Source organism: Oncorhynchus gorbuscha, linkage group LG03 (assembly GCF_021184085.1).
Source record: "Oncorhynchus gorbuscha isolate QuinsamMale2020 ecotype Even-year linkage group LG03, OgorEven_v1.0, whole genome shotgun sequence".
Lineage (NCBI taxonomy): Eukaryota > Metazoa > Chordata > Actinopteri > Salmoniformes > Salmonidae > Oncorhynchus > Oncorhynchus gorbuscha.
Window position 1 is genome coordinate 63,647,405 of NC_060175.1, and position 20,409 is coordinate 63,667,813.

Genomic DNA, 20,409 nt, shown 5'->3' on the forward strand with positions numbered 1-20,409 from the left:
TACTTTGAAGCCCAAAGATTTTGGATTCTACAAACAGAAGTTGGCACATAGACTGTTCTGACTTCAGAGGAGTCTCCTGACACTTGTGGGGTATGTAGAGAAAATCGAGAATACCACCGTGTTCGTGAGGCTCTCCCCTTTCCAGAGAGTGGTCATACGAAATTGCAGGTCAAACGGTTCGGAAGCTAGAGATGTTTTAGTGAGAAGACCGATTATAGGTATGTCTCATAGTTTGACAAAAAACGATCTCGGTCCACCATCTTTCACTGCAGATATGGAGGGGTAACATAAGCAGTTGTGGAGGATGGAGACGGAAACGCTGAGTCTCAATCTCTCTCGTTGAACACTGATCTATTTGAATGGGTATTTTCAACATTAATTTACTTTGATTCACGTACCTTTGCGTCATTTGACTCAAAATAAACGAGTTCCATTCTTTTTGAAGTCTTATTTTTTCATCTCTCCTTAAAAAACGATTTGATCTCATTTTGCACTATATTCATTTATAAAAACTCGTCATCAGTTAGCAGTCGCGACTGAAGAAGACAGAATGTGAAAGACACAGCAGATGAACTACAGAAGATTTGAACTGAACCATGGTCAAGAGTTTGGAAGACTGTCATGCTCACAAGTAAAGCACAAAACACTCACATGATGTTCAATCGTTCCAAGCACCGTGGACACGTCAATCGATATCTTCACTGACATTGCTGCAGAAAGAAAGAAAAACACTTTGGACATAAGGCTCGTTGGTCTAGGGGTATGATTCTCGCTTAGGGTGCGAGAGGTCCCGGGTTCAAATCCCGGATGAGCCCTTTTGCAGATCCTTGAACAAGCTCAGACAGGCAGATCTTTGACCAATGGTCGGAATGCCAACTATCACATCTTGGGCGCAGGACAAGGATGGCTGAATGGTTTTGGCGATGGACTGCAAATCTATTTTGATATGCACTTGTTGGTTCAACGTCAACATTTATTATTTTAGATAAACTGAAGAATGTAGGAGCAATTCTAACTGCCACGAACAACGATAATGATTCAAATGTAATACACTTGAAATGACATCCAGGGCCTAAAACTAGTGAATTTTTCATGCTCTGCATTGGTCGGGAATCGAACCCAGGTCAACTGCTTGGAAGGCAGCTATGCTCACCACTATACCACCAATGCTATGTGCTAGTCATTAGCAACATGGAGACATCGACTCATATCTTGACCGTCATTTTTGTGGAAATTGATCATTCTTTGACCAAAAGGATCGTTGGTTTAGGTGTATGATTATTGCTTAGGTTGCGAGAGGTCCCTGGTTAAAACATCTATCATTTTAATCAGTACAGGTTACCTTCAAATTAGGCCGTGACACTTGTGGGGAACGTAGGGCAAAACGGAGAACATTGCGACAAGTGGGGTCACATTACTTTGAAGCCCAAAGATTTTGGATTCTACAAACAGAAGTTGGCACATAGACTGTTCTGACTTCAGAGGAGTCTCCTGACACTTGTGGGGTATGTAGAGAAAAATCGAGAATACCACCGTGTTCGTGAGGCTCTCCCCTTTCCAGAGAGTGGTCATACGAAATTGCAGGTCAAACGGTTCGGAAGCTAGAGATGTTTTAGTGAGAAGACCGATTATAGGTATGTCTCGTAGTTTGACAAAAACGATCTCGGTCCACCATCTTTCACTGCAGATATGGAGGGGTAACATAAGCAGTTGTGGAGGATGGAGACGGAAACGCTGAGTCTCAATCTCTCTCGTTGAACACTGATCTATTTGAATGGGTATTTTCAACATTAATTTACTTTGATTCACGTACCTTTGCGTCATTTGACTCAAAATAAACGAGTTCCATTCTTTTTGAAGTCTTATTTTTTAATCTCTCCTTAAAAAACGATTTGATCTCATTTTGCACTATATTCATTTATAAAGACTCGTCATCAGTTAAAGCGACTTGAAGAAGACAGAATGTGAAAGACACAGCAGATGAACTACAGAAGATTTGAACTGAACCATGGTCAAGAGTTTGGAAGACTGTCATGCTCACTTGCGGTAAAGCACAAAACACTCACATGATGTTCAATCGTTCCAAGCATCGTGGACACGTCCATCGATATCTTCACTGACAATCTGCAGAAAGTCAAAAACACTTTGACCAGGGCTCAGTCTAGATGATATTTTTGGTGAATACCGATTAAACAAGGAACCCTTCAAATTAGGGGAGATGTTGACAAAACGGAACACAAAGGTCATATCTTTGAAGCCCCATCTAATCACAGAAGTTGGCAGATAGGATCGGGAACAGGTTTTGGGAAGACTAAATTGATGGAGGATGGAATGCAGGTCAAACAGCTGAAGTCTCAGAGATCTCGTTGAACATGATCTATTTGAAGGGAGTATTTTCAACATTAATTTACTTTGGAGAGGGATAGAAGGAGGTCATTTGAACTCAAAATAAGACCAGCAGAGGGAAACTTTGATTCACGTACCTTTCATAGAATGGGGAGCACAGGGACAAGACATGATAATGAAGTCTTATTTTTCATCTCTCCTTAAAAAACGATTTGATCTCATTTTGCACTATATTCATTTATAAAAACTCGTCATCAGTTAGCAGTCGCGACTGAAGAAGACAGAATGTGAAAGACACAGCAGATGAACTACAGAAGATTTGAACTGAACCATGGTCAAGAGTTTGGAAGACTGTCATGCTCACAAGTAAAGCACAAAACACTCACATGATGTTCAATCGTTCCAAGCACCGTGGACACGTCAATCGATATCTTCACTGACATTGCTGCAGAAAGAAAGAAAAACACTTTGGACATAAGGCTCGTTGGTCTAGGGGTATGATTCTCGCTTAGGGTGCGAGAGGTCCCGGGTTCAAATCCCGGATGAGCCCTTTTGCAGATCCTTGAACAAGCTCAGACAGGCAGATCTTTGACCAATGGTCGGAATGCCAACTATCACATCTTGGGCGCAGGACAAGGATGGCTGAATGGTTTTGGCGATGGACTGCAAATCTATTTTGATATGCACTTGTTGGTTCAACGTCAACATTTATTATTTTAGATAAACTGAAGAATGTAGGAGCAATTCTAACTGCCACGAACAACGATAATGATTCAAATGTAATACACTTGAAATGACATCCAGGGCCTAAAACTAGTGAATTTTTCATGCTCTGCATTGGCCGGGAATCGAACCCAGGTCAACTGCTTGGAAGGCAGCTATGCTCACCACTATACCACCAATGCTATGTGCTAGTCATTAGCAACATGGAGACATCGACTCATATCTTGACCGTCATTTTTGTGGAAATTGATCATTCTTTGACCAAAAGGATCGTTGGTTTAGGTGTATGATTATTGCTTAGGTTGCGAGAGGTCCCTGGTTAAAACATCTATCATTTTAATCAGTACAGGTTACCTTCAAATTAGGCCGTGACACTTGTGGGGAACGTAGGGCAAAACGGAGAACATTGCGACAAGTGGGGTCACATTACTTTGAAGCCCAAAGATTTTGGATTCTACAAACAGAAGTTGGCACATAGACTGTTCTGACTTCAGAGGAGTCTCCTGACACTTGTGGGGTATGTAGAGAAAAATCGAGAATACCACCGTGTTCGTGAGGCTCTCCCCTTTCCAGAGAGTGGTCATACGAAATTGCAGGTCAAACGGTTCGGAAGCTAGAGATGTTTTAGTGAGAAGACCGATTATAGGTATGTCTCGTAGTTTGACAAAAAACGATCTCGGTCCACCATCTTTCACTGCAGATATGGAGGGGTAACATAAGCAGTTGTGGAGGATGGAGACGGAAACGCTGAGTCTCAATCTCTCTCGTTGAACACTGATCTATTTGAATGGGTATTTTCAACATTAATTTACTTTGATTCACGTACCTTTGCGTCATTTGACTCAAAATAAACGAGTTCCATTCTTTTTGAAGTCTTATTTTTTCATCTCTCCTTAAAAAACGATTTGATCTCATTTTGCACTATATTCATTTATAAAAACTCGTCATCAGTTAGCAGTCGCGACTGAAGAAGACAGAATGTGAAAGACACAGCAGATGAACTACAGAAGATTTGAACTGAACCATGGTCAAGAGTTTGGAAGACTGTCATGCTCACAAGTAAAGCACAAAACACTCACATGATGTTCAATCGTTCCAAGCACCGTGGACACGTCAATCGATATCTTCACTGACATTGCTGCAGAAAGAAAGAAAAACACTTTGGACATAAGGCTCGTTGGTCTAGGGGTATGATTCTCGCTTAGGGTGCGAGAGGTCCCGGGTTCAAATCCCGGATGAGCCCTTTTGCAGATCCTTGAACAAGCTCAGACAGGCAGATCTTTGACCAATGGTCGGAATGCCAACTATCACATCTTGGGCGCAGGACAAGGATGGCTGAATGGTTTTGGCGATGGACTGCAAATCTATTTTGATATGCACTTGTTGGTTCAACGTCAACATTTATTATTTTAGATAAACTGAAGAATGTAGGAGCAATTCTAACTGCCACGAACAACGCGATAATGATTCAAATGTAATACACTTGAAATGACATCCAGGGCCTAAAACTAGTGAATTTTTCATGCTCTGCATTGGTCGGGAATCGAACCCAGGTCAACTGCTTGGAAGGCAGCTATGCTCACCACTATACCACCAATGCTATGTGCTAGTCATTAGCAACATGGAGACATCGACTCATATCTTGACCGTCATTTTTGTGGAAATTGATCATTCTTTGACCAAAAGGATCGTTGGTTTAGGTGTATGATTATTGCTTAGGTTGCGAGAGGTCCCTGGTTAAAACATCTATCATTTTAATCAGTACAGGTTACCTTCAAATTAGGCCGTGACACTTGTGGGGAACGTAGGGCAAAACGGAGAACATTGCGACAAGTGGGGTCACATTACTTTGAAGCCCAAAGATTTTGGATTCTACAAACAGAAGTTGGCACATAGACTGTTCTGACTTCAGAGGAGTCTCCTGACACTTGTGGGGTATGTAGAGAAAAATCGAGAATACCACCGTGTTCGTGAGGCTCTCCCCTTTCCAGAGAGTGGTCATACGAAATTGCAGGTCAAACGGTTCGGAAGCTAGAGATGTTTTAGTGAGAAGACCGATTATAGGTATGTCTCGTAGTTTGACAAAAAACGATCTCGGTCCACCATCTTTCACTGCAGATATGGAGGGGTAACATAAGCAGTTGTGGAGGATGGAGACGGAAACGCTGAGTCTCAATCTCTCTCGTTGAACACTGATCTATTTGAATGGGTATTTTCAACATTAATTTACTTTGATTCACGTACCTTTGCGTCATTTGACTCAAAATAAACGAGTTCCATTCTTTTTGAAGTCTTATTTTTTCATCTCTCCTTAAAAAACGATTTGATCTCATTTTGCACTATATTCATTTATAAAAACTCGTCATCAGTTAGCAGTCGCGACTTGAAGAAGACAGAATGTGAAAGACACAGCAGATGAACTACAGAATTTGAACTGAACCATGGTCAAGAGTTTGGAAGACTGAAGGGGAATAACTGGTCAACTTCATTTAGTTTCCACAAAGACTCACATGATGTTCAATCGTTCCAAGCACCGTGGACACGTCAATCGATATCTTCACTGACATTGCTGCAGAAAGAAAGAAAACACTTTGCTCAAACATCGTTGGTTTAGGTGTATGATTCTTGCTTAGGTTGCAGACTGGACAACATCAATCACAGCAAAGGTTACACTTCAAATTAGGACACTTGTGGGAAACGCAATCACAATGGTGACACTACAAGTGGGGTCATGAGAACGATTCTACAACACAAAGTTGGAACTGTTTCAGGGAGTCTCTGACACTTGTGGGGAAAGGATCGAGAAACAGGTTCGTGGGAAGACTTTCCAAATGGTTTACGAAATTAGGTCAAACGGTTGGAAGCAGTGAGAAGACCGATTATAGGTATGTCTCGTAGTTTGACAAAAACGATCTCGGTCCACCATCTTTCACTGCAGATATGGAGGGGTAACATAAGCAGATTGTGGAGGATGGAGACGGAAACGCTGAGTCTCAAATCTCGTTGAACACTGATCTATTTGAATGGGTATTTTCAACATTAATTTACTTTGATTCACGTACCTTTGCGTCATTTGACTCAAAATAAAGAGTTCCATTCTTTTTGAAGTCTTAATCTCCTTAAAAACGATTTGATCTCATTTTGCACTATATTCATTTATAAAAACTCGTCATCAGTTAGCAGTCGCGACTGAAGAAGACAGAATGTGAAAGACACAGCAGATGAACTACAGAAGATTTGAACTGAACCATGGTCAAGAGTTTGGAAGACTGTCATGCTCACAAGTAAAGCACAAAACACTCACATGATGTTCAATCGTTCCAAGCACCGTGGACACGTCAATCGATATCTTCACTGACATTGCTGCAGAAAGAAAGAAAAACACTTTGGACATAAGGCTCGTTGGTCTAGGGGTATGATTCTCGCTTAGGGTGCGAGAGGTCCCGGGTTCAAATCCCGGATGAGCCCTTTTGCAGATCCTTGAACAAGCTCAGACAGGCAGATCTTTGACCAATGGTCGGAATGCCAACTATCACATCTTGGGCGCAGGACAAGGATGGCTGAATGGTTTTGGCGATGGACTGCAAATCTATTTTGATATGCACTTGTTGGTTCAACGTCAACATTTATTATTTTAGATAAACTGAAGAATGTAGGAGCAATTCTAACTGCCACGAACAACGATAATGATTCAAATGTAATACACTTGAAATGACATCCAGGGCCTAAAACTAGTGAATTTTTCATGCTCTGCATTGGCCGGGAATCGAACCCAGGTCAACTGCTTGGAAGGCAGCTATGCTCACCACTATACCACCAATGCTATGTGCTAGTCATTAGCAACATGGAGACATCGACTCATATCTTGACCGTCATTTTTGTGGAAATTGATCATTCTTTGACCAAAAGGATCGTTGGTTTAGGTGTATGATTATTGCTTAGGTTGCGAGAGGTCCCTGGTTAAAACATCTATCATTTTAATCAGTACAGGTTACCTTCAAATTAGGCCGTGACACTTGTGGGGAACGTAGGGCAAAACGGAGAACATTGCGACAAGTGGGGTCACATTACTTTGAAGCCCAAAGATTTTGGATTCTACAAACAGAAGTTGGCACATAGACTGTTCTGACTTCAGAGGAGTCTCCTGACACTTGTGGGGTATGTAGAGAAAAATCGAGAATACCACCGTGTTCGTGAGGCTCTCCCCTTTCCAGAGAGTGGTCATACGAAATTGCAGGTCAAACGGTTCGGAAGCTAGAGATGTTTTAGTGAGAAGACCGATTATAGGTATGTCTCGTAGTTTGACAAAAAACGATCTCGGTCCACCATCTTTCACTGCAGATATGGAGGGGTAACATAAGCAGTTGTGGAGGATGGAGACGGAAACGCTGAGTCTCAATCTCTCTCGTTGAACACTGATCTATTTGAATGGGTATTTTCAACATTAATTTACTTTGATTCACGTACCTTTGCGTCATTTGACTCAAAATAAACGAGTTCCATTCTTTTTGAAGTCTTATTTTTTCATCTCTCCTTAAAAAACGATTTGATCTCATTTTGCACTATATTCATTTATAAAAACTCGTCATCAGTTAGCAGTCGCGACTGAAGAAGACAGAATGTGAAAGACACAGCAGATGAACTACAGAAGATTTGAACTGAACCATGGTCAAGAGTTTGGAAGACTGTCATGCTCACAAGTAAAGCACAAAACACTCACATGATGTTCAATCGTTCCAAGCACCGTGGACACGTCAATCGATATCTTCACTGACATTGCTGCAGAAAGAAAGAAAAACACTTTGGACATAAGGCTCGTTGGTCTAGGGGTATGATTCTCGCTTAGGGTGCGAGAGGTCCCGGGTTCAAATCCCGGATGAGCCCTTTGCAGATCCTTGAACAAGCTCAGACAGGCAGATCTTTGACCAATGGTCGGAATGCCAACTATCACATCTTGGGCGCAGGACAAGGATGGCTGAATGGTTTTGGCGATGGACTGCAAATCTATTTTGATATGCACTTGTTGGTTCAACGTCGCACAACATTTATTATTTTAGATAAACTGAAGAATGTAGGAGCAATTCTAACTGCCACGAACAACGATAATGATTCAAATGTAATACACTTGAAATGACATCCAGGGCCTAAAACTAGTGAATTTTTCATGCTCTGCATTGGCCGGGAATCGAACCCAGGCTTCAACTGCTATGAAGGCAGCTATGCTCACCACTATGTGCTAGTCATTAGCAACATGGAGACATCGACTCATATCTTGACCGTCATTTTTGTGGAAATTGATCATTCTTTGACCAAAAGGATCGTTGGTTTAGGTGTATGATTATTGCTTAGGTTGCGAGAGGTCCCTGGTTAAAACATCTATCATTTTAATCAGTACAGGTTACCTTCAAATTAGGCCGTGACACTTGTGGGGAACGTAGGGCAAAACGGAGAACATTGCGACAAGTGGGGTCACATTACTTTGAAGCCCAAAGATTTTGGATTCTACAAACAGAAGTTGGCACATAGACTGTTCTGACTTCAGAGGAGTCTCCTGACACTTGTGGGGTATGTAGAGAAAAATCGAGAATACCACCGTGTTCGTGAGGCTCTCCCCTTTCCAGAGAGTGGTCATACGAAATTGCAGGTCAAACGGTTCGGAAGCTAGAGATGTTTTAGTGAGAAGACCGATTATAGGTATGTCTCATAGTTTGACAAAAAACGATCTCGGTCCACCATCTTTCACTGCAGATATGGAGGGGTAACATAAGCAGTTGTGGAGGATGGAGACGGAAACGCTGAGTCTCAATCTCTCTCGTTGAACACTGATCTATTTGAATGGGTATTTTCAACATTAATTTACTTTGATTCACGTACCTTTGCGTCATTTGACTCAAAATAAACGAGTTCCATTCTTTTTGAAGTCTTATTTTTTCATCTCTCCTTAAAAAACGATTTGATCTCATTTTGCACTATATTCATTTATAAAAACTCGTCATCAGTTAGCAGTCGCGACTGAAGAAGACAGAATGTGAAAGACACAGCAGATGAACTACAGAAGATTTGAACTGAACCATGGTCAAGAGTTTGGAAGACTGTCATGCTCACAAGTAAAGCACAAAACACTCACATGATGTTCAATCGTTCCAAGCACCGTGGACACGTCAATCGATATCTTCACTGACATTGCTGCAGAAAGAAAGAAAAACACTTTGGACATAAGGCTCGTTGGTCTAGGGGTATGATTCTCGCTTAGGGTGCGAGAGGTCCCGGGTTCAAATCCCGGATGAGCCCTTTTGCAGATCCTTGAACAAGCTCAGACAGGCAGATCTTTGACCAATGGTCGGAATGCCAACTATCACATCTTGGGCGCAGGACAAGGATGGCTGAATGGTTTTGGCGATGGACTGCAAATCTATTTTGATATGCACTTGTTGGTTCAACGTCAACATTTATTATTTTAGATAAACTGAAGAATGTAGGAGCAATTCTAACTGCCACGAACAACGATAATGATTCAAATGTAATACACTTGAAATGACATCCAGGGCCTAAAACTAGTGAATTTTTCATGCTCTGCATTGGCCGGGAATCGAACCCAGGTCAACTGCTTGGAAGGCAGCTATGCTCACCACTATACCACCAATGCTATGTGCTAGTCATTAGCAACATGGAGACATCGACTCATATCTTGACCGTCATTTTTGTGGAAATTGATCATTCTTTGACCAAAAGGATCGTTGGTTTAGGTGTATGATTATTGCTTAGGTTGCGAGAGGTCCCTGGTTAAAACATCTATCATTTTAATCAGTACAGGTTACCTTCAAATTAGGCCGTGACACTTGTGGGGAACGTAGGGCAAAACGGAGAACATTGCGACAAGTGGGGTCACATTACTTTGAAGCCCAAAGATTTTGGATTCTACAAACAGAAGTTGGCACATAGACTGTTCTGACTTCAGAGGAGTCTCCTGACACTTGTGGGGTATGTAGAGAAAAATCGAGAATACCACCGTGTTCGTGAGGCTCTCCCCTTTCCAGAGAGTGGTCATACGAAATTGCAGGTCAAACGGTTCGGAAGCTAGAGATGTTTTAGTGAGAAGACCGATTATAGGTATGTCTCGTAGTTTGACAAAAACGATCTCGGTCCACCATCTTTCACTGCAGATATGGAGGGGTAACATAAGCAGTTGTGGAGGATGGAGACGGAAACGCTGAGTCTCAATCTCTCTCGTTGAACACTGATCTATTTGAATGGGTATTTTCAACATTAATTTACTTTGATTCACGTACCTTTGCGTCATTTGACTCAAAATAAACGAGTTCCATTCTTTTTGAAGTCTTATTTTTTCATCTCTCCTTAAAAAACGATTTGATCTCATTTTGCACTATATTCATTTATAAAAACTCGTCATCAGTTAGCAGTCGCGACTGAAGAAGACAGAATGTGAAAGACACAGCAGATGAACTACAGAAGATTTGAACTGAACCATGGTCAAGAGTTTGGAAGACTGTCATGCTCACAAGTAAAGCACAAAACACTCACATGATGTTCAATCGTTCCAAGCACCGTGGACACGTCAATCGATATCTTCACTGACATTGCTGCAGAAAGAAAGAAAAACACTTTGGACATAAGGCTCGTTGGTCTAGGGGTATGATTCTCGCTTAGGGTGCGAGAGGTCCCGGGTTCAAATCCCGGATGAGCCCTTTTGCAGATCCTTGAACAAGCTCAGACAGGCAGATCTTTGACCAATGGTCGGAATGCCAACTATCACATCTTGGGCGCAGGACAAGGATGGCTGAATGGTTTTGGCGATGGACTGCAAATCTATTTTGATATGCACTTGTTGGTTCAACGTAGCACAACATTTATTAATTTAGATAAACTGAAGAATGTAGGAGCAATTCTAACTGCCACGAACAACGATAATGATTCAAATGTAATACACTTGAAATGACATCCAGGGCCTAAAACTAGTGAATTTTTCATGCTCTGCATTGGCCGGGAATCGAACCCAGGTCAACTGCTTGGAAGGCAGCTATGCTCACCACTATACCACCAATGCTATGTGCTAGTCATTAGCAACATGGAGACATCGACTCATATCTTGACCGTCATTTTTGTGGAAATTGATCATTCTTTGACCAAAAGGATCGTTGGTTTAGGTGTATGATTATTGCTTAGGTTGCGAGAGGTCCCTGGTTAAAACATCTATCATTTTAATCAGTACAGGTTACCTTCAAATTAGGCCGTGACACTTGTGGGGAACGTAGGGCAAAACGGAGAACATTGCGACAAGTGGGGTCACATTACTTTGAAGCCCAAAGATTTTGGATTCTACAAACAGAAGTTGGCACATAGACTGTTCTGACTTCAGAGGAGTCTCCTGACACTTGTGGGGTATGTAGAGAAAAATCGAGAATACCACCGTGTTCGTGAGGCTCTCCCCTTTCCAGAGAGTGGTCATACGAAATTGCAGGTCAAACGGTTCGGAAGCTAGAGATGTTTTAGTGAGAAGACCGATTATAGGTATGTCTCGTAGTTTGACAAAAAACGATCTCGGTCCACCATCTTTCACTGCAGATATGGAGGGGTAACATAAGCAGTTGTGGAGGATGGAGACGGAAACGCTGAGTCTCAATCTCTCTCGTTGAACACTGATCTATTTGAATGGGTATTTTCAACATTAATTTACTTTGATTCACGTACCTTTGCGTCATTTGACTCAAAATAAACGAGTTCCATTCTTTTTGAAGTCTTATTTTTTCATCTCTCCTTAAAAAACGATTTGATCTCATTTTGCACTATATTCATTTATAAAAACTCGTCATCAGTTAGCAGTCGCGACTGAAGAAGACAGAATGTGAAAGACACAGCAGATGAACTACAGAAGATTTGAACTGAACCATGGTCAAGAGTTTGGAAGACTGTCATGCTCACAAGTAAAGCACAAAACACTCACATGATGTTCAATCGTTCCAAGCACCGTGGACACGTCAATCGATATCTTCACTGACATTGCTGCAGAAAGAAAGAAAAACACTTTGGACATAAGGCTCGTTGGTCTAGGGGTATGATTCTCGCTTAGGGTGCGAGAGGTCCCGGGTTCAAATCCCGGATGAGCCCTTTGCAGATCCTTGAACAAGCTCAGACAGGCAGATCTTTGACCAATGGTCGGAATGCCAACTATCACATCTTGGGCGCAGGACAAGGATGGCTGAATGGTTTTGGCGATGGACTGCAAATCTATTTTGATATGCACTTGTTGGTTCAACGTCAACATTTATTATTTTAGATAAACTGAAGAATGTAGGAGCAATTCTAACTGCCACGAACAACGATAATGATTCAAATGTAATACACTTGAAATGACATCCAGGGCCTAAAACTAGTGAATTTTTCATGCTCTGCATTGGCCGGGAATCGAACCCAGGTCAACTGCTTGGAAGGCAGCTATGCTCACCACTATACCACCAATGCTATGTGCTAGTCATTAGCAACATGGAGACATCGACTCATATCTTGACCGTCATTTTTGTGGAAATTGATCATTCTTTGACCAAAAGGATCGTTGGTTTAGGTGTATGATTATTGCTTAGGTTGCGAGAGGTCCCTGGTTAAAACATCTATCATTTTAATCAGTACAGGTTACCTTCAAATTAGGCCGTGACACTTGTGGGGAACGTAGGGCAAAACGGAGAACATTGCGACAAGTGGGGTCACATTACTTTGAAGCCCAAAGATTTTGGATTCTACAAACAGAAGTTGGCACATAGACTGTTCTGACTTCAGAGGAGTCTCCTGACACTTGTGGGGTATGTAGAGAAAAATCGAGAATACCACCGTGTTCGTGAGGCTCTCCCCTTTCCAGAGAGTGGTCATACGAAATTGCAGGTCAAACGGTTCGGAAGCTAGAGATGTTTTAGTGAGAAGACCGATTATAGGTATGTCTCGTAGTTTGACAAAAAACGATCTCGGTCCACCATCTTTCACTGCAGATATGGAGGGGTAACATAAGCAGTTGTGGAGGATGGAGACGGAAACGCTGAGTCTCAATCTCTCTCGTTGAACACTGATCTATTTGAATGGGTATTTTCAACATTAATTTACTTTGATTCACGTACCTTTGCGTCATTTGACTCAAAATAAACGAGTTCCATTCTTTTTGAAGTCTTATTTTTTCATCTCTCCTTAAAAAACGATTTGATCTCATTTTGCACTATATTCATTTATAAAAACTCGTCATCAGTTAGCAGTCGCGACTGAAGAAGACAGAATGTGAAAGACACAGCAGATGAACTACAGAAGATTTGAACTGAACCATGGTCAAGAGTTTGGAAGACTGTCATGCTCACAAGTAAAGCACAAAACACTCACATGATGTTCAATCGTTCCAAGCACCGTGGACACGTCAATCGATATCTTCACTGACATTGCTGCAGAAAGAAAGAAAAACACTTTGGACATAAGGCTCGTTGGTCTAGGGGTATGATTCTCGCTTAGGGTGCGAGAGGTCCCGGGTTCAAATCCCGGATGAGCCCTTTTGCAGATCCTTGAACAAGCTCAGACAGGCAGATCTTTGACCAATGGTCGGAATGCCAACTATCACCTCTTGGGCGCAGGACAAGGATGGCTGAATGGTTTTGGCGATGGACTGCAAATCTATTTTGATATGCACTTGTTGGTTCAACGTCGCACAACATTTATTATTTTAGATAAACTGAAGAATGTAGGAGCAATTCTAACTGCCACGAACAACGATAATGATTCAAATGTAATACACTTGAAATGACATCCAGGGCCTAAAACTAGTGAATTTTTCATGCTCTGCATTGGCCGGGAATCGAACCCAGGTCAACTGCTTGGAAGGCAGCTATGCTCACCACTATACCACCAATGCTATGTGCTAGTCATTAGCAACATGGAGACATCGACTCATATCTTGACCGTCATTTTTGTGGAAATTGATCATTCTTTGACCAAAAGGATCGTTGGTTTAGGTGTATGATTATTGCTTAGGTTGCGAGAGGTCCCTGGTTAAAACATCTATCATTTTAATCAGTACAGGTTACCTTCAAATTAGGCCGTGACACTTGTGGGGAACGTAGGGCAAAACGGAGAACATTGCGACAAGTGGGGTCACATTACTTTGAAGCCCAAAGATTTTGGATTCTACAAACAGAAGTTGGCACATAGACTGTTCTGACTTCAGAGGAGTCTCCTGACACTTGTGGGGTATGTAGAGAAAAATCGAGAATACCACCGTGTTCGTGAGGCTCTCCCCTTTCCAGAGAGTGGTCATACGAAATTGCAGGTCAAACGGTTCGGAAGCTAGAGATGTTTTAGTGAGAAGACCGATTATAGGTATGTCTCGTAGTTTGACAAAAAACGATCTCGGTCCACCATCTTTCACTGCAGATATGGAGGGGTAACATAAGCAGTTGTGGAGGATGGAGACGGAAACGCTGAGTCTCAATCTCTCTCGTTGAACACTGATCTATTTGAATGGGTATTTTCAACATTAATTTACTTTGATTCACGTACCTTTGCGTCATTTGACTCAAAATAAACGAGTTCCATTCTTTTTGAAGTCTTATTTTTTCATCTCTCCTTAAAAAACGATTTGATCTCATTTTGCACTATATTCATTTATAAAAACTCGTCATCAGTTAGCAGTCGCGACTGAAGAAGACAGAATGTGAAAGACACAGCAGATGAACTACAGAAGATTTGAACTGAACCATGGTCAAGAGTTTGGAAGACTGTCATGCTCACAAGTAAAGCACAAAACACTCACATGATGTTCAATCGTTCCAAGCACCGTGGACACGTCAATCGATATCTTCACTGACATTGCTGCAGAAAGAAAGAAAAACACTTTGGACATAAGGCTCGTTGGTCTAGGGGTATGATTCTCGCTTAGGGTGCGAGAGGTCCCGGGTTCAAATCCCGGATGAGCCCTTTTGCAGATCCTTGAACAAGCTCAGACAGGCAGATCTTTGACCAATGGTCGGAATGCCAACTATCACATCTTGGGCGCAGGACAAGGATGGCTGAATGGTTTTGGCGATGGACTGCAAATCTATTTTGATATGCACTTGTTGGTTCAACGTCGCACAACATTTATTATTTTAGATAAACTGAAGAATAGGAGCAATTCTAACTGCCACGAACAACGATAATGATTCAAATGTAATACACTTGAAATGACATCCAGGGCCTAAAACTAGTGAATTTTTCATGCTCTGCATTGGCCGGGAATCGAACCCAGGTCAACTGCTTGGAAGGCAGCTATGCTCACCACTATACCACCAATGCTATGTGCTAGTCATTAGCAACATGGAGACATCGACTCATATCTTGACCGTCATTTTTGTGGAAATTGATCATTCTTTGACCAAAAGGATCGTTGGTTTAGGTGTATGATTATTGCTTAGGTTGCGAGAGGTCCCTGGTTAAAACATCTATCATTTTAATCAGTACAGGTTACCTTCAAATTAGGCCGTGACACTTGTGGGGAACGTAGGGCAAAACGGAGAACATTGCGACAAGTGGGGTCACATTACTTTGAAGCCCAAAGATTTTGGATTCTACAAACAGAAGTTGGCACATAGACTGTTCTGACTTCAGAGGAGTCTCCTGACACTTGTGGGGTATGTAGAGAAAAATCGAGAATACCACCGTGTTCGTGAGGCTCTCCCCTTTCCAGAGAGTGGTCATACGAAATTGCAGGTCAAACGGTTCGGAAGCTAGAGATGTTTTAGTGAGAAGACCGATTATAGGTATGTCTCGTAGTTTGACAAAAAACGATCTCGGTCCACCATCTTTCACTGCAGATATGGAGGGGTAACATAAGCAGTTGTGGAGGATGGAGACGGAAACGCTGAGTCTCAATCTCTCTCGTTGAACACTGATCTATTTGAATGGGTATTTTCAACATTAATTTACTTTGATTCACGTACCTTTGCGTCATTTGACTCAAAATAAACGAGTTCCATTCTTTTTGAAGTCTTATTTTTTCATCTCTCCTTAAAAAACGATTTGATCTCATTTTGCACTATATTCATTTATAAAAACTCGTCATCAGTTAGCAGTCGCGACTGAAGAAGACAGAATGTGAAAGACACAGCAGATGAACTACAGAAGATTTGAACTGAACCATGGTCAAGAGTTTGGAAGACTGTCATGCTCACAAGTAAAGCACAAAACACTCACATGATGTTCAATCGTTCCAAGCACCGTGGACACGTCAATCGATATCTTCACTGACATTGCTGCAGAAAGAAAGAAAAACACTTTGGACATAAGGCTCGTTGGTCTAGGGGTATGATTCTCGCTTAGGGTGCGAGAGGTCCCGGGTTCAAATCCCGGATGAGCCCTTTTGCAGATCCTTGAACAAGCTCAGACAGGCAGATCTTTGACCAATGGTCGGAATGCCAACTATCACATCTTGGGCGCAGGACAAGGATGGCTGAATGGTTTTGGCGATGGACTGCAAATCTATTTTGATATGCACTTGTTGGTTCAACGTCGCACAACATTTATTATTTTAGATAAACTGAAGAATGTAGGAGCAATTCTAACTGCCACGAACAACGATAATGATTCAAATGTAATACACTTGAAATGACATCCAGGGCCTAAAACTAGTGAATTTTTCATGCTCTGCATTGGCCGGGAATCGAACCCAGGTCAACTGCTTGGAAGGCAGCTATGCTCACCACTATACCACCAATGCTATGTGCTAGTCATTAGCAACATGGAGACATCGACTCATATCTTGACCGTCATTTTTGTGGAAATTGATCATTCTTTGACCAAAAGGATCGTTGGTTTAGGTGTATGATTATTGCTTAGGTTGCGAGAGGTCCCTGGTTAAAACATCTATCATTTTAATCAGTACAGGTTACCTTCAAATTAGGCCGTGACACTTGTGGGGAACGTAGGGCAAAACGGAGAACATTGCGACAAGTGGGGTCACATTACTTTGAAGCCCAAAGATTTTGGATTCTACAAACAGAAGTTGGCACATAGACTGTTCTGACTTCAGAGGAGTCTCCTGACACTTGTGGGGTATGTAGAGAAAAATCGAGAATACCACCGTGTTCGTGAGGCTCTCCCCTTTCCAGAGAGTGGTCATACGAAATTGCAGGTCAAACGGTTCGGAAGCTAGAGATGTTTTAGTGAGAAGACCGATTATAGGTATGTCTCGTAGTTTGACAAAAAACGATCTCGGTCCACCATCTTTCACTGCAGATATGGAGGGGTAACATAAGCAGTTGTGGAGGATGGAGACGGAAACGCTGAGTCTCAATCTCTCTCGTTGAACACTGATCTATTTGAATGGGTATTTTCAACATTAATTTACTTTGATTCACGTACCTTTGCGTCATTTGACTCAAAATAAACGAGTTCCATTCTTTTTGAAGTCTTATTTTTTCATCTCTCCTTAAAAAACGATTTGATCTCATTTTGCACTATATTCATTTATAAAAACTCGTCATCAGTTAGCAGTCGCGACTGAAGAAGACAGAATGTGAAAGACACAGCAGATGAACTACAGAAGATTTGAACTGAACCATGGTCAAGAGTTTGGAAGACTGTCATGCTCACAAGTAAAGCACAAAACACTCACATGATGTTCAATCGTTCCAAGCACCGTGGACACGTCAATCGATATCTTCACTGACATTGCTGCAGAAAGAAAGAAAAACACTTTGGACATAAGGCTCGTTGGTCTAGGGGTATGATTCTCGCTTAGGGTGCGAGAGGTCCCGGGTTCAAATCCCGGATGAGCCCTTTTGCAGATCCTTGAACAAGCTCAGACAGGCAGATCTTTGACCAATGGTCGGAATGCCAACTATCACATCTTGGGCGCAGGACAAGGATGGCTGAATGGTTTTGGCGATGGACTGCAAATCTATTTTGATATGCACTTGTTGGTTCAACGTCGCACAACATTTATTATTTTAGATAAACTGAAGAATGTAGGAGCAATTCTAACTGCCACGAACAACGATAATGATTCAAATGTAATACACTTGAAATGACATCCAGGGCCTAAAACTAGTGAATTTTTCATGCTCTGCATTGGCCGGGAATCGAACCCAGGTCAACTGCTTGGAAGGCAGCTATGCTCACCACTATACCACCAATGCTATTAGTTGTCATTAGCAACATGGAGACATCGACTCATATCTTGACCGTCATTTTTGTGGAAATTGATCATTCTTTGACCAAAAGGATCGTTGGTTTAGGTGTATGATTATTGCTTAGGTTGCGAGAGGTCCCTGGTTAAAACATCTATCATTTTAATCAGTACAGGTTACCTTCAAATTAGGCCGTGACACTTGTGGGGAACGTAGGGCAAAACGGAGAACATTGCGACAAGTGGGGTCACATTACTTTGAAGCCCAAAGATTTTGGATTCTACAAACAGAAGTTGGCACATAGACTGTTCTGACTTCAGAGGAGTCTCCTGACACTTGTGGGGTATGTAGAGAAAAATCGAGAATACCACCGTGTTCGTGAGGCTCTCCCCTTTCCAGAGAGTGGTCATACGAAATTGCAGGTCAAACGGTTCGGAAGCTAGAGATGTTTTAGTGAGAAGACCGATTATAGGTATGTCTCGTAGTTTGACAAAAAACGATCTCGGTCCACCATCTTTCACTGCAGATATGGAGGGGTAACATAAGCAGTTGTGGAGGATGGAGACGGAAACGCTGAGTCTCAATCTCTCTCGTTGAACACTGATCTATTTGAATGGGTATTTTCAACATTAATTTACTTTGATTCACGTACCTTTGCGTCATTTGACTCAAAATAAACGAGTTCCATTCTTTTTGAAGTCTTATTTTTCATCTCTCCTTAAAAAACGATTTGATCTCATTTTGCACTATATTCATTTATAAAAACTCGTCATCAGTTAGCAGTCGCGACTGAAGAAGACAGAATGTGAAAGACACAGCAGATGAACTACAGAAGATTTGAACTGAACCATGGTCAAGAGTTTGGAAGACTGTCATGCTCACAAGTAAAGCACAAAACACTCACATGATGTTCAATCGTTCCAAGCACCGTGGACACGTCAATCGATATCTTCACTGACATTGCTGCAGAAAGAAAGAAAAACACTTTGGACATAAGGCTCGTTGGTCTAGGGGTATGATTCTCGCTTAGGGTGCGAGAGAGGTCCCGGGTTCAAATCCCGGATGAGCCCTTTTGCAGATCCTTGAACAAGCTCAGACAGGCAGATCTTTGACCAATGGTCGGAATGCCAACTATCACCTCTTGGGCGCAGGACAAGGATGGCTGAATGGTTTTGGCGATGGACTGCAAATCTATTTTGATATGCACTTGTTGGTTCAACGTCGCACAACATTTATTATTTTAGATAAACTGAAGAATGTAGGAGCAATTCTAACTGCCACGAACAACGATAATGATTCAAATGTAATACACTTGAAATGACATCCAGGGCCTAAAACTAGTGAATTTTTCATGCTCTGCATTGGCCGGGAATCGAACCCAGGTCAACTGCTTGGAAGGCAGCTATGCTCACCACTATACCACCAATGCTATGTGCTAGTCATTAGCAACATGGAGACATCGACTCATATCTTGACCGTCATTTTTGTGGAAATTGATCATTCTTTGACCAAAAGGATCGTTGGTTTAGGTGTATGATTATTGCTTAGGTTGCGAGAGGTCCCTGGTTAAAACATCTATCATTTTAATCAGTACAGGTTACCTTCAAATTAGGCCGTGACACTTGTGGGGAACGTAGGGCAAAACGGAGAACATTGCGACAAGTGGGGTCACATTACTTTGAAGCCCAAAGATTTTGGATTCTACAAACAGAAGTTGGCACATAGACTGTTCTGACTTCAGAGGAGTCTCCTGACACTTGTGGGGTATGTAGAGAAAAATCGAGAATACCACCGTGTTCGTGAGGCTCTCCCCTTTCCAGAGAGTGGTCATACGAAATTGCAGGTCAAACGGTTCGGAAGCTAGAGATGTTTTAGTGAGAAGACCGATTATAGGTATGTCTCGTAGTTTGACAAAAAACGATCTCGGTCCACCATCTTTCACTGCAGATATGGAGGGGTAACATAAGCAGTTGTGGAGGATGGAGACGGAAACGCTGAGTCTCAATCTCTCTCGTTGAACACTGATCTATTTGAATGGGTATTTTCAACATTAATTTACTTTGATTCACGTACCTTTGCGTCATTTGACTCAAAATAAACGAGTTCCATTCTTTTTGAAGTCTTATTTTTTCATCTCTCCTTAAAAAACGATTTGATCTCATTTTGCACTATATTCATTTATAAAAACTCG

At 41.8% G+C, this 20,409-nt stretch overlaps 25 non-coding genes across 25 annotated transcripts; 13 read left to right on the plus strand and 12 right to left on the minus strand.

Moving 5' to 3' along the window:
- The first annotated feature begins 743 nt into the window (after nt 1-743).
- Nucleotides 744-815, plus strand: trnap-agg. Its single transcript has one exon. It is a non-coding gene; the product is annotated as a tRNA-Pro (tRNA).
- A 283-nt stretch (nt 816-1,098) lies between these two features.
- trnag-ucc lies at nt 1,099-1,170 on the minus strand. The gene has a single exon. It is a non-coding gene; the product is annotated as a tRNA-Gly (tRNA).
- Nucleotides 1,171-2,824: 1,654 nt separating this feature from the next.
- trnap-agg lies at nt 2,825-2,896 on the plus strand. Its single transcript has one exon. It is a non-coding gene; the product is annotated as a tRNA-Pro (tRNA).
- A 283-nt stretch (nt 2,897-3,179) lies between these two features.
- Nucleotides 3,180-3,251, minus strand: trnag-ucc. Its single transcript has one exon. It is a non-coding gene; the product is annotated as a tRNA-Gly (tRNA).
- A 989-nt stretch (nt 3,252-4,240) lies between these two features.
- trnap-agg lies at nt 4,241-4,312 on the plus strand. The gene has a single exon. It is a non-coding gene; the product is annotated as a tRNA-Pro (tRNA).
- A 285-nt stretch (nt 4,313-4,597) lies between these two features.
- trnag-ucc lies at nt 4,598-4,669 on the minus strand. The gene has a single exon. It is a non-coding gene; the product is annotated as a tRNA-Gly (tRNA).
- A 1,796-nt stretch (nt 4,670-6,465) lies between these two features.
- Nucleotides 6,466-6,537, plus strand: trnap-agg. The gene has a single exon. It is a non-coding gene; the product is annotated as a tRNA-Pro (tRNA).
- Nucleotides 6,538-6,820: 283 nt separating this feature from the next.
- On the minus strand, nt 6,821-6,892 carry trnag-ucc. The gene has a single exon. It is a non-coding gene; the product is annotated as a tRNA-Gly (tRNA).
- A 989-nt stretch (nt 6,893-7,881) lies between these two features.
- On the plus strand, nt 7,882-7,953 carry trnap-agg. The gene has a single exon. It is a non-coding gene; the product is annotated as a tRNA-Pro (tRNA).
- A 1,335-nt stretch (nt 7,954-9,288) lies between these two features.
- trnap-agg lies at nt 9,289-9,360 on the plus strand. The gene has a single exon. It is a non-coding gene; the product is annotated as a tRNA-Pro (tRNA).
- Nucleotides 9,361-9,643: 283 nt separating this feature from the next.
- On the minus strand, nt 9,644-9,715 carry trnag-ucc. Its single transcript has one exon. It is a non-coding gene; the product is annotated as a tRNA-Gly (tRNA).
- A 988-nt stretch (nt 9,716-10,703) lies between these two features.
- trnap-agg lies at nt 10,704-10,775 on the plus strand. The gene has a single exon. It is a non-coding gene; the product is annotated as a tRNA-Pro (tRNA).
- Nucleotides 10,776-11,062: 287 nt separating this feature from the next.
- On the minus strand, nt 11,063-11,134 carry trnag-ucc. The gene has a single exon. It is a non-coding gene; the product is annotated as a tRNA-Gly (tRNA).
- A 989-nt stretch (nt 11,135-12,123) lies between these two features.
- trnap-agg lies at nt 12,124-12,195 on the plus strand. Its single transcript has one exon. It is a non-coding gene; the product is annotated as a tRNA-Pro (tRNA).
- Nucleotides 12,196-12,477: 282 nt separating this feature from the next.
- On the minus strand, nt 12,478-12,549 carry trnag-ucc. The gene has a single exon. It is a non-coding gene; the product is annotated as a tRNA-Gly (tRNA).
- A 989-nt stretch (nt 12,550-13,538) lies between these two features.
- trnap-agg lies at nt 13,539-13,610 on the plus strand. The gene has a single exon. It is a non-coding gene; the product is annotated as a tRNA-Pro (tRNA).
- A 287-nt stretch (nt 13,611-13,897) lies between these two features.
- trnag-ucc lies at nt 13,898-13,969 on the minus strand. The gene has a single exon. It is a non-coding gene; the product is annotated as a tRNA-Gly (tRNA).
- A 989-nt stretch (nt 13,970-14,958) lies between these two features.
- trnap-agg lies at nt 14,959-15,030 on the plus strand. Its single transcript has one exon. It is a non-coding gene; the product is annotated as a tRNA-Pro (tRNA).
- Nucleotides 15,031-15,315: 285 nt separating this feature from the next.
- Nucleotides 15,316-15,387, minus strand: trnag-ucc. Its single transcript has one exon. It is a non-coding gene; the product is annotated as a tRNA-Gly (tRNA).
- A 989-nt stretch (nt 15,388-16,376) lies between these two features.
- On the plus strand, nt 16,377-16,448 carry trnap-agg. The gene has a single exon. It is a non-coding gene; the product is annotated as a tRNA-Pro (tRNA).
- A 287-nt stretch (nt 16,449-16,735) lies between these two features.
- trnag-ucc lies at nt 16,736-16,807 on the minus strand. The gene has a single exon. It is a non-coding gene; the product is annotated as a tRNA-Gly (tRNA).
- A 989-nt stretch (nt 16,808-17,796) lies between these two features.
- On the plus strand, nt 17,797-17,868 carry trnap-agg. Its single transcript has one exon. It is a non-coding gene; the product is annotated as a tRNA-Pro (tRNA).
- Nucleotides 17,869-18,155: 287 nt separating this feature from the next.
- trnag-ucc lies at nt 18,156-18,227 on the minus strand. The gene has a single exon. It is a non-coding gene; the product is annotated as a tRNA-Gly (tRNA).
- Nucleotides 18,228-19,214: 987 nt separating this feature from the next.
- Nucleotides 19,215-19,288, plus strand: trnap-agg. Its single transcript has one exon. It is a non-coding gene; the product is annotated as a tRNA-Pro (tRNA).
- Nucleotides 19,289-19,575: 287 nt separating this feature from the next.
- On the minus strand, nt 19,576-19,647 carry trnag-ucc. The gene has a single exon. It is a non-coding gene; the product is annotated as a tRNA-Gly (tRNA).
- Nucleotides 19,648-20,409: the final 762 nt, after the last annotated feature.